The sequence below is a fragment of the Quercus lobata genome, chromosome 10, assembly GCF_001633185.2.
Source record: "Quercus lobata isolate SW786 chromosome 10, ValleyOak3.0 Primary Assembly, whole genome shotgun sequence".
In the NCBI taxonomy this organism is placed as follows: Eukaryota; Viridiplantae; Streptophyta; class Magnoliopsida; order Fagales; family Fagaceae; genus Quercus; species Quercus lobata.
Window position 1 is genome coordinate 43723262 of NC_044913.1, and position 10956 is coordinate 43734217.

The 10956-nt window shown below is 33.2% G+C and overlaps 1 long non-coding RNA gene across 2 annotated transcripts; it reads right to left on the reverse strand.

Annotated features, from left to right (window-relative positions):
• Positions 1-2156: 2156 nt before the first annotated feature.
• LOC115963075 lies at positions 2157-9679 on the reverse strand. Of its 2 annotated transcripts, XR_004085684.1 has the most exons (4): positions 9418-9679; positions 8350-8449; positions 6476-6679; positions 2157-2595 (listed from the first exon to the last, which is right to left on the reverse strand). It is a non-coding gene; the product is annotated as an uncharacterized LOC115963075 (long non-coding RNA). The 2 variants fall into 2 exon arrangements; XR_004085683.1 differs by lacking the exon at positions 2157-2595 and having other exon boundaries at positions 6098-6679.
• Between the last annotated feature and the right edge of the window lie 1277 nt (positions 9680-10956).

Below are 10956 nucleotides of genomic sequence, written 5' to 3' on the forward strand. Positions count from 1 at the left end.
GATTTTCTTATCTCAGATTCTCTATAATATCACGGCTCCTCCACTCTCCTTTCCTTTTCAGATTCTCTCTTCTTTTTTCTCAATAATATCTGCAAATAATTAATTAAATTTGAATTTAAGAAGGTGACCAAATTCAAGAAATTTCAACCCCATAATCACAGTTCCTTAGGTCAAGAATATGGAAGTAAATTAAAACACGTGGCTCATCACTATTGGAGTTTCCTTATAGCACTTTGGTGGTGGTGGTGCCGCCAAAACATGTCACACCAGCAAACTTAGTAAAAATCATATTAATTAATTTGTAGAGATATATTACTGTCAGAAACTCTTTAAAGAATCCAATATTGCTTTCTTCAGTCATCACAATTTCCATTAAAATCGTATTTCCTGTTATGTATTATCATGTGTGCGTTTGAATAAGATTAAATTTCAATTTATTTTGACTGCCAATTTATTTACAACCTTTTTTTGGTATAACTATATTTTTCTTAGTTTATTATTATTTTTTTTGAACAAAATAAGTTAAAACCTTGAATGGTTTTCTGTATGCATGCATAAGCATAATATAAAAGCATGACATTAGAAGGGATGAAAGATGTTTCAGTATAACTGGTTGAGAAATTAATTCCTATCCCACTTTAAAATCATTGAAAAGTTACAAAGCCTTATCAAAACAAATCTACTTTTAGTAGCTAGATATGTTGGGTACTAAATCAGCTATTAAGAAAGCTTGTGATGGATGTATCCCCTACAAAAATTCGTTAAATATCTCATCATCTTTACCAACAAATACAAAGCAATCATCCCTGTACTAATCAGTATTACTCAGTAAAATAATGCTACCCCAAATCATTATTATACAACTGAGCCTTATCTTTCTGCATAAAAGGTTACCCAATAATATTTAAAGAAATTTTCTAAGCAGCAGAACCATTGTATGAGTCTTAGGTATATATCTATCACTCATTTGTGGTTACCAATTTGTAGTCCATACTATTCATACTATACTTGATTTTCCACCATATATAGTGCTTCTCCCCATTACCATGGTGAAAGCCATTGCTGCTTGAGAGCCATGGTAAGTAAATTCTCAGGATTCAAAATACTATAGGCTGTTTTAATAAGGAATGCTTGTCCATATATGTAAACATTGAGAGGATAATAGTCTATTGGCAAATAAACAAAAATTTTCGTGACTGCAAAAGTAATTTCCAGAGTGTTTTGGCAAGGAATTGGGCCTTGATTTGAGCCAAGTTGCTTACAGTATGAATGTTTGTATGCATAGTGATTAACATCAAGGCTGGTATCTGTCTATTTGTTACTACTTCTTAAATTATGTGTTAACATCAATTAACAACTGCCTTATACACCTTTGTTTCAAAGGTAATATTGAGTGCAACAACCACTTTTGTTTTTCCCAAACAACTGTGAAGCATTAACGTTTCTGCAGAGTCAACATAACACCAAGATAACTTTCTTTTGCTTTTGATAAGTAATAATGAAAAGCATTATCGTCCTCAAGGGGTTTAAACCACTTTACCTTGATTGCCATAATCTTGGTGGCATTAACATAATAGCCCCATAGCATATTTAGCACATGGAAATAAACAATTCGGTTGTGTAGAGGGATTTTATTGGTACTTGGTAGAGTGTCTTTTCTCTCTTCTAGTTGTTCTATATTTACTAGGAAGAATGGTAATGTACTGTAACATGTGTTTTGCCCCAAATATTTCTTTACTTCAAGTGATAGGAAGGAAAAAGGAAAGATAGAGAACAGAGGAACGAAAATGCCTCTTTATTTAGAGGGAAATGGATTGGATGATGATTCCACTTCAAGATGAGTATGTCATTAACTCAAGCTTAGCACAAAGAGTAAGATGTCACCTGATTTAGTTTCAAGAATGGCTTCACCTCTATGTAGAGATCTAATTTGTATAACCAGAAAAAAGTTTGGCGTTAAGGTATGATGAATAAAACGTGTTAGGCACCAAACATTGTCTAATCCAATGATCATCCTTTATTGAGAAAAACAGCCAATTAATAACACAACAGAATTATATCCTTTTACCCTCTGTGCTAATTCAATGAATATTTCAAATAAATTAGCTAAGCACAATAACCAATATAAATAAAAATTTCAGCAGCAACCCACAATCAAGACCTCAAATTTTTACGTGGAAAACCCTTCAATGAAAAGGGAAAAACCACAGGACCTAGTCCATTAAAAATTTTCTCTAAGAAAATGGGTTTGCTACAATATTCTCGAGAACAAATGCTAGAGGCTACCAAGGAAAAAAAATCACTCTTGAATTACAAAAAGTTATTCATCACAGTAGGCAATAAGGTGGATGCCAACTGTAACAAGAAGAAAAGATCTCACCAAGTGTCTAGCATTCAAGCGAGCAACAACACTGGTCAATACAAGCTCTCTTCATCAGGAACAACATGCTAAAACTTCATCAAAATCGGAACTAAAATGAGCTTCCAATTTTGGCTTGAAACTAGTTGGTTTAGTAGAAAAAAATTTCTGAAATCTTCTTCTCTCTCATACACAGCAACTTTAGTATTGCAAAATTTTCAATGTAGATAGTGCAACTGTAAGGAGAATATAAGTGTTGATATTATTAGAAAATATGAAAACATAAGAGGAAGTAATTATTAAAATGAAGTCCAAAAACAAAAACAAAAAATAATTACTTTCTGAATTTTCTGAGAAATGTTTGATGTGCTAATAGAAATTTAACCATCATGGAAGAACTACAATAAAATAGAGCTAGAAGTTGAAGATACACAAAATCTATGCAGTAAAATATGAATTAATGGTTGGAAACAAAACTCTTTGGATATCATTAACCAAAGAAAATGGTAAATATCTAAATACAGAAAGAAAAAAAAATGGCAGAGAGGAGAACAAATCACGAGCAGTTAGCAGACTTCAAAGTAAAACAGCAAACAGAAGGAAATAGAGGGAACCCAGTTTAAATGATTTTGACCTTTACATAGGATGTATCAAATGCTTATCTCAATCATTGGAACATGTAGCAATCTTAAACCCTTTTGGGCTAAACTACAGACCTCTGATTGGGACAATCAAAGATCATTGGTATTTGTAATTTAGTGATGCAATGAGCCACTTACACCATAAGCAGATATTGTGGCTTCTTGCAAATGTATAAATCATGAATGAATGAAAGGTTCTCCAGTTACTGTTTGGGTCTATGATTAAATAGGAGGTTGTGCTCTTCAATCAATGGAAATGGTGGAATTATTTGAAACTCATATGCAACTGACGCTAGAGACAGCATGATCATCGTCAACCATTATTCACAGTGCATGAAATGAAATCTCACGCTGAGTTGAGTGAGCTCTAAACTTAGTTCCTTGAAATTTTGGTATTTGATATTTCAAATTTTTATTTTTATAGTGAGCTTGAATGTTTGGCTTAACTTATTTTATTGTTAATCAGCTAATTTTTTTTGTCTCATATAAATTTTCAGATGAGTTGGCCATAATTTGGGAGGAAACTTGGTGCCCAGTTATATAGATGTCATCATATGGTAATTGTTGTTGATTCTACCAATTTGAAAATGGTGTATTTGCTCGTGTGTGTATAAAAGACGAGGGTTGTGCTAAATTGATGTCTAGGATAAAATTTAGTCACTTGTCATGAATGGATCCTGCCTTTAAGCATCCAAACCCTCTTAGGGTCTCAATTCCTTCAGTTGCCATCACCATCTTCAAATAAAGTATTTTCTACAGTAGCAATACTGTGAGTAATTCATAAAATTCTATGGTAGCACCAATATTATTATATTTCCTCTCCACTCCTAGCTCTAGAAGTACATAATGAAAAGAAAAGGTAGGCATATCCTACATCCAATTGCCCTGCACAGCCGTCTTAATGAAATGAACCAGATTATATAAGTTCACTAATATGTAGAGAAAATTGCATGACTTGTAAACAACTTGAAGTGAAAAAACCCTATTATGTCAAATGTGATATGGAATGGTTATATATTTCTTATGTTTAAAAGAATCAAGTATGCTTTTATTTATATTTTTAGCATCCCAGCCAAAAGAAAGTAGGGAAAAATAAAAATAAACTAGAATTAGTAGCTTTTAATCCTTGTTTAAACCATTTAAATATCCAACTAATCAATGCTAATTTGAAAATGTAAATTTATATTGGCATTTCTCAATGCACCTACATTTGCGTTTTGGCATTCTGCTAAAGGAATGTTGCTTAGTCTGATATTATTACAAGTCCCTATTTAAGAGAGCTATCCAAATTGATACATTTAGTCAGGTTAAGAGTGCCTCTTTCCATGCTTCTCATTTATATTTTTGCATCATTAGCCACTGACATCTTATAGAAATTGCAGGAGGAAAAGATTGATGGCTCCCTTGAGTTTCTTATCTTGCTAGTGACAAATTGTGGGATGGTCACAACTCACAAGTGAGGTTCGCCATGCTTTCTGATTTTGTAATTTTTTTTAAAAAGTTTTCCCTTCTTGTTGAGATCCTTGTGTATTGTAAAAAGCCAAAACTGGATATTGTGTCTTAATTCAAAAACTGTTCATTGCATTCTACCTCTTTACTAACGTAATGGAGATTAATCTAGCATTTTGAATGGGTGTCAAGTGTTTTCTTGACTTCTAAATTAATGAAACGTGTGGGTAATCCTAACCTTTAACTCTCTGATTCTTTCCCATTTTCTTAGAGGTTGTTGCTATGGTTAAACCAATCCAGGAGCTGGAACAAGGAGCAGAGAGGTTGATGCAACAAGCATATCAAAGAGGTAGAGCAAAATCAAGTGGTTCCTCTCATAGAGGATGTGTAAGCACCCTTCCTTGGCTTGGTGCTAAAGTTTTCTACAAGAGTGGAAGATTTTTTTTTTTTTTTTTGATGAGAACAAGAGTGGAAGATGAAGTGCAATAAAATCAAGTGGTTCATAATGGTAGGAAATCTTAGTGTTGTTTAGATGAAGTTTAGATCTATAGACAAACTCATTAGGTAGCTAATGTGTATTACATACTATCAACTTCTAGCATAGTGCTTTTAAGAGCTCTTTGAACCATGGATGTGTCTAACTATATTTGGTAGCAGTACCTTGTCAAGGTGTTTTAAATTTCATGTATTGGCTTTTCTTCTTTTATGGGATTTATGGGTTTACAACATAGATTATTATGGGTTTTTTGGGACTTTTTTTTTACTACATATATTGCTAACTTAAAGGGATTTAAATGCTATTTTAGAGTGGTTTTTTTCCCACTAAACTCTTAATAGACTATGAGATAAAAACTGAAAGTTAACACTGAATCAAGGTGTGAATTTCAAAATTTTAAAGTTAAGGACATATGTTTAAATACCCAATATATTGGCAAGCACATGCCTTGCACATGCAACTCAAACTAGTTGAAAAGAAAAAAGCCCAAGTAAAAAAGAAGAGATGAAAAGTGAAAAGTACTTAAACTTGTTTTCTGCACTAGTTTCAGCTATTCTCCCAGTTGAAAATACTATAAATAGCCCTTTAAGACATGGGACAACGATTCCCTTGGCTTAAATTGAGGGCAACTAGAAATCGGTAAAATTTGTAATTTGGTGAGGTATACGATGAGAGCAGATGAAGCAGATTATTGAAATCATAATTATTGTACACAGTGCTTGAAGAGAAGCTAATGTCTTAAGGCCTAATACTAATAGTGATGTCTCTGAATGTCCTAATTTATGGAAAAAAAAATTCAAAAAAACATGAACCACCAACAAATGTGAAAGATACAGGACACCGAAACAAACATATATGACTATGTATTAATATCCGAAATTTTGGAAAATCAATTGAAAGAAAAAGCTAGCAAGTTTATGCCTGCAGATCAAAAATGAAAAGGGAAAATTTCAAAATAACAATTTACTATTTGATTTTCCAAAATGCTAAACTCTTCTTAACATTAAGAAAGATTTAAAAATTTAAAATTATGAATTTTATTGGCCATGTTCCGAATGTTCAATAGGTAAAAATTCATCAATTCATAGAGTTAAAACAAAAAAATTTATTGCTTATTACATAAGATCTAAATTGCCAGAGCATGACTAGCGTTAGATTTAATCATGCCAGAATCATTATTATTATTCTTATTTTGATAAATATTTTTTAAATACAATTGTAAACATTGAGATGGTCCGAGGTATAATAACACCATACAGACAGAATGACTTTCATATCAAGAGAGTCAAACCACAATTCAGTGATTTGGCTGTACTCAATATAACTCTATACATTGTTTTGGTGATGTATTAACACGTGGAGTTGACACACACGCCTTTACATAGACTAAAACTTTTGTTTATGTAAATATGTACATTGGCTATAGAACACAGTGATTCTACAAATACATAAACTGAATAGGGTCTTGTAAAGCACAAATTACGAAGTAAATTATAAATACATATCCCAAGTGGTAAAGAGAAAACAAACCTGAAGTTCCTTGGCATCATTTGTCATCAAGTTCACTATTTTACGAGATGAAATCTTCTTGTGAGCTTCAAAAGGTGGAAACCATATACTAATATATTAGAAGTAGAACCATCAACAACTTCAGTGTTGTCAGAAACTTTATAGGAATGTGAGTTCAAATTTGCTTGCACTAGTTGAACTGGGGATCACTTAAATCACTACACCCTGCATATGATATGAAAACTAAAGTCAACAAGACCTTCACCCACACAATTCACGCATAAACATGGCAATTATGACCCAGCCCAAATCAACTATTGCCAAATGTTTAAGCACAAGAACTGATTCATGTTCGGTTGCAGTTTCAGCTCAAGAAATTAAGAAGGCCAGCTTATAAGTGAAGGTTACAAGAGATGTTGAGACAAATAATGTGTATGTTTTTATCAATGGACATCAAAGCAAACTCTAAGAGCAACCATTTCAATATTGAAATTTCCAAATTGCCATAAAATTTTAATTTTGAAAAATGCAAATGGAATCACAACTTTCATAATTGTTTTAGATAGTTCACAAATTTCCTGTAATTAATTCAAGAAGCACTAATCTATCCATGGGTATGGTCTTTGGAGGAGTATAAGAATGGGTTGGGAGATGTTTGGTTAGCATATTTGGTTTGAGGTTGGTGTAGGGAACCTTATTCTTTTTGGCATGAATGTTGGCATGGCAGCCAACCACTCAAAGATTCTTTTCTGCTTTTATAATGAAATGGTCTCAAATGTTAGACAATGAGCAAAAGATTTCACAAAGGCTTTCTTCAGTTGACTGAAAAGCTACTACTAGCATAAATCATGCAGAAATAAAATTTGCTTATGGATTCTGAATAAATTTTTTTTTTTTTTAACTTATTATTATTATTTTTTGAGTTTGTTGTTATCTTTAGTTATTTGCTTATGGATTCTGAATAAAATTTACAGAGAAACCTTGTAGGTGATATGATGAGTGAAGCTACAGTGCCCGGGCCTAAATCTAAAAGCAAAAGGCCAGGAAAATCACAGAAAAGTCAGCATGTAATTTCAACCACTTCAGTTGGTGCTAATGGTGTGTCATCTTCACCCACCACACACAAAAAACAGTAGAGATAATTGTTAAAATTTTGAGCATCAATATCAGATCAAGAGTACTGGCCCTAGTTATTAAAAAACAATCAGTTTGACGATTCCGTTTGAAGCTAAGTTTGACAATCAGTTTGAATCAAAGTTTCATAAGTACACAAAGACTAGGAAAGCTAAGGTATATTTGCAATATTCTTTTGTTGCCATGAAAATTTTACATTTATTACTTTATCACTTTAGATTTTAGATTTAAGATTATTGTGGTAAAGATGTTAAAAGTTATGTTATAGAAAGAACACTTTGAGTTGTTAACCGAAGCCCATTTGTGATCATTTATAATTCATTAACCTCAGTTTCTGCTATAAAATAAAAGTAAATTGTAAATCAAATTATCTATATGATTGACAGAACTTGCTGTTATTAATGGTGACACAAAGGCATTTGTAATTCTTCTGACTAATGGCAAATATATGACTAGCAATTAGTTCGTTATATCCACGTCAGAAACTAAAAGAGTCACAGCAAAGGGCATTCCCACACTGTTCAGGCTAAGCTATAATAACACTAAAAGCACAGAATGACTTTCATGTCAAATAGTATGAAACCACAATCCAGGGATATGACTGCACTCATGACTCAACACAACTCTATACCTTGTAGATATGCACATTGGCTACAAACACTATGACTCAACAAATATATATAAACTGAATTTGGTCTTGTAAATGACCAATTATGAAGTGAATTATGTACACATAACTCAAATGGTAAGAGAAAGCAAACCTGAAGTGCCTTGGCAACAGTTGTCATCAACTTAATATTTTCCCAAATGCAAACTTCTCACCAGTCTCCTGAGTCGAAATCTTTGCAATATGGCACCTCTCTAAAGGTAAAAACCATATATAGATATATTAGAACCATCAACACCTTTAGTGCTGTCTGAAATTTTAAGTTAAATTTTTCTTGCACTAGTAAAACTGAGCCCCCAACCCAAACTTGAAATGAAAAATCAAGAGCATCAGCCACCCAATTTCACATTCTTATGCAACTAAACTCCATTCTCCCACAATAAACTCACCCTCATAAACAGCGCAATTATGACCCAGCCCAAATCAACAAAATCTACCATTAAGTTTTAGACAGTCCTAATCAAAAGAACTGATCCATGAACTCTTACAGTATCAAAATGTGAAGGTTAAAAGAAATGCTGAGCCAAAGAATGAGTATTTGGACATAAAAGAGGTTCTAATGGTGATGAATCCAACATTCCAAATTTCCCAATGTCCAGAAATTTTCAATTTTGAAAATTTTTTAGAAAGCAAATAGGCTAGGCTAACAAACAGAAATTTGATAGCAGTAAGACAATAGGTAATAATCAGAAAATATTTAAATAGACTATGCCTTTAGCAACAATTTAATTCTTTTGGTAATTTACAGAAACAAAAATTTGAATAGCAGCAAGCCAATTGGTAGCCATCACGATCAGAAAATATATTTAATTATATTATGTTTTTAGCAACTTTTTAATTCTTTGCGATAATTTGCAGAGACAAAAATTTGAATAGAACCAAGCCAATTTGCAGCAATCACAAAAAACTAAATTATATAATGCTTTTAGTGACTTCTCGCAAACAATTGCAGATAATTTCAAAGATTGAAGAAGAAGAAGAAGAGTAGAAAATTTTCAAGTGTTGCCATGGTGGTTGGTGAGATTAATTTCAAAAGCCGTTAATCCAAATTGTAGCATTTATATATTTTCATCAATGGAATGGGTTTCAATTAAGTATTCATTCTAGGAATACTCTCTCACCCATTACGAATATAAGAGAATAGAAGAGGATATAGACTTACTCAGAATTGATTTCAACCCATGGAACGTGGCTAATCTTGATCCTCTCATTGTGTTCAAATTTGGGGCAATTCCAAATCACCAGCTTTTTCAATTGGGTGAGGCGTTGCATGGCTTCCTTGGTGGGCAGATGCACCAGGTCGGGGCAATACACAAGATACAGCTGTTGAAGAGAAGAAATATTGCCCAACAACTCTGGCAAATCTACCAAATTTACTTTGAAGCCTATCCACAGAATTTTAAGGGCAGTGAAATATTGAATTTGGCCCAAAGCTCCACCAGAAAGAACACCCTTCCTTGCCAATAATTTCTCTATTTTTGATACCTCCACTCTTCACCTTCCCCTTGCGCACGTATCTAGCCCAATATCTGAGACAATTTATGTTAGCCCATTAATCACCACAATTAAAAAGAATAAAAAAGTCTCTCTCCTTTTCAATGTGGGATTAAACATTTTTCACAACTCTTCATCTTCCATATTCACTCCACATCTTTACATTTATTTTATAACATTTACTCATTTTAATTATTTAATATTAAAATGTTCCAACAATCCCCCACTCATTTTAATATTAAATTTTAGTTAAAGAGAGATTACCAGGCAAAGATGGGTCACTATGCATCATGAAGGTGTGCTCTGCATTGAACCTTCACTTAGTAAAACAGCGATCTCAACTCCACAGTCGTAGTGGTCTCCGACTTGAACTAGGACTGCTTTAGGGAAATTAAACATCACTGCTTACACATAACAACCCAGGTGTTGACATGAGCTTTTATAGCTAGCACTTTACGGCCATGTGCTGATCCCAGTTTCATGGGTGTATTTGAGATTAAGTCCAAATCTCATAGGGAGCGGCCCCACCCCCACACTCACATAGGTGAAATTTGTCAATGGTGCTCCTGCAATTCTGACACCCCACTCATACGAGCTACAAATTTCATTAAGAGTTTTTTACTCAACCTCTCCACATTACAGGATAAATGCACTTACATCATAGGGATGAACAATTAAAAAATTATTTACAGAATAAATAATTTAAAAAAAAAATAAATAGTGCATTTCTTACGACCATCATATGATTCGTTTTTCCCATTGAACCCAATTCTCAGGATCTCTGGTCCTTGGGTTGGGTATCCTCATACATGGCTCATGATTCTATGGACTTTAGTCCCATCCCCCTCGATGTATTCCAGACTCTATCTTTTGCCAAGACCTTGGTAAATGGATCTGCAAGATTATCATTAGATTTAATATAATCCACAGTTATGATGCCACTACTCAAATAAGATCGCACGGTACTGTGCTTTCTTCTTATAGGTCTGGATTTACCGTTGTAGTAACGGTTTTTAACTCTACCAATTGTGGCAGTGCTATCACAATGAATTAATATAGGTGGAATTGGCTTTTCCCAAAGGGGAATTTCATATAACAAATCTCTGAGCCAATTTGCCTCTTCACTAGCTGAAGCTAATGCTATTAATTCAGCTTCCATTGTTGAATTAGCAATTATTGTTTGCTTTTTAGATTTCCAACAAATAGC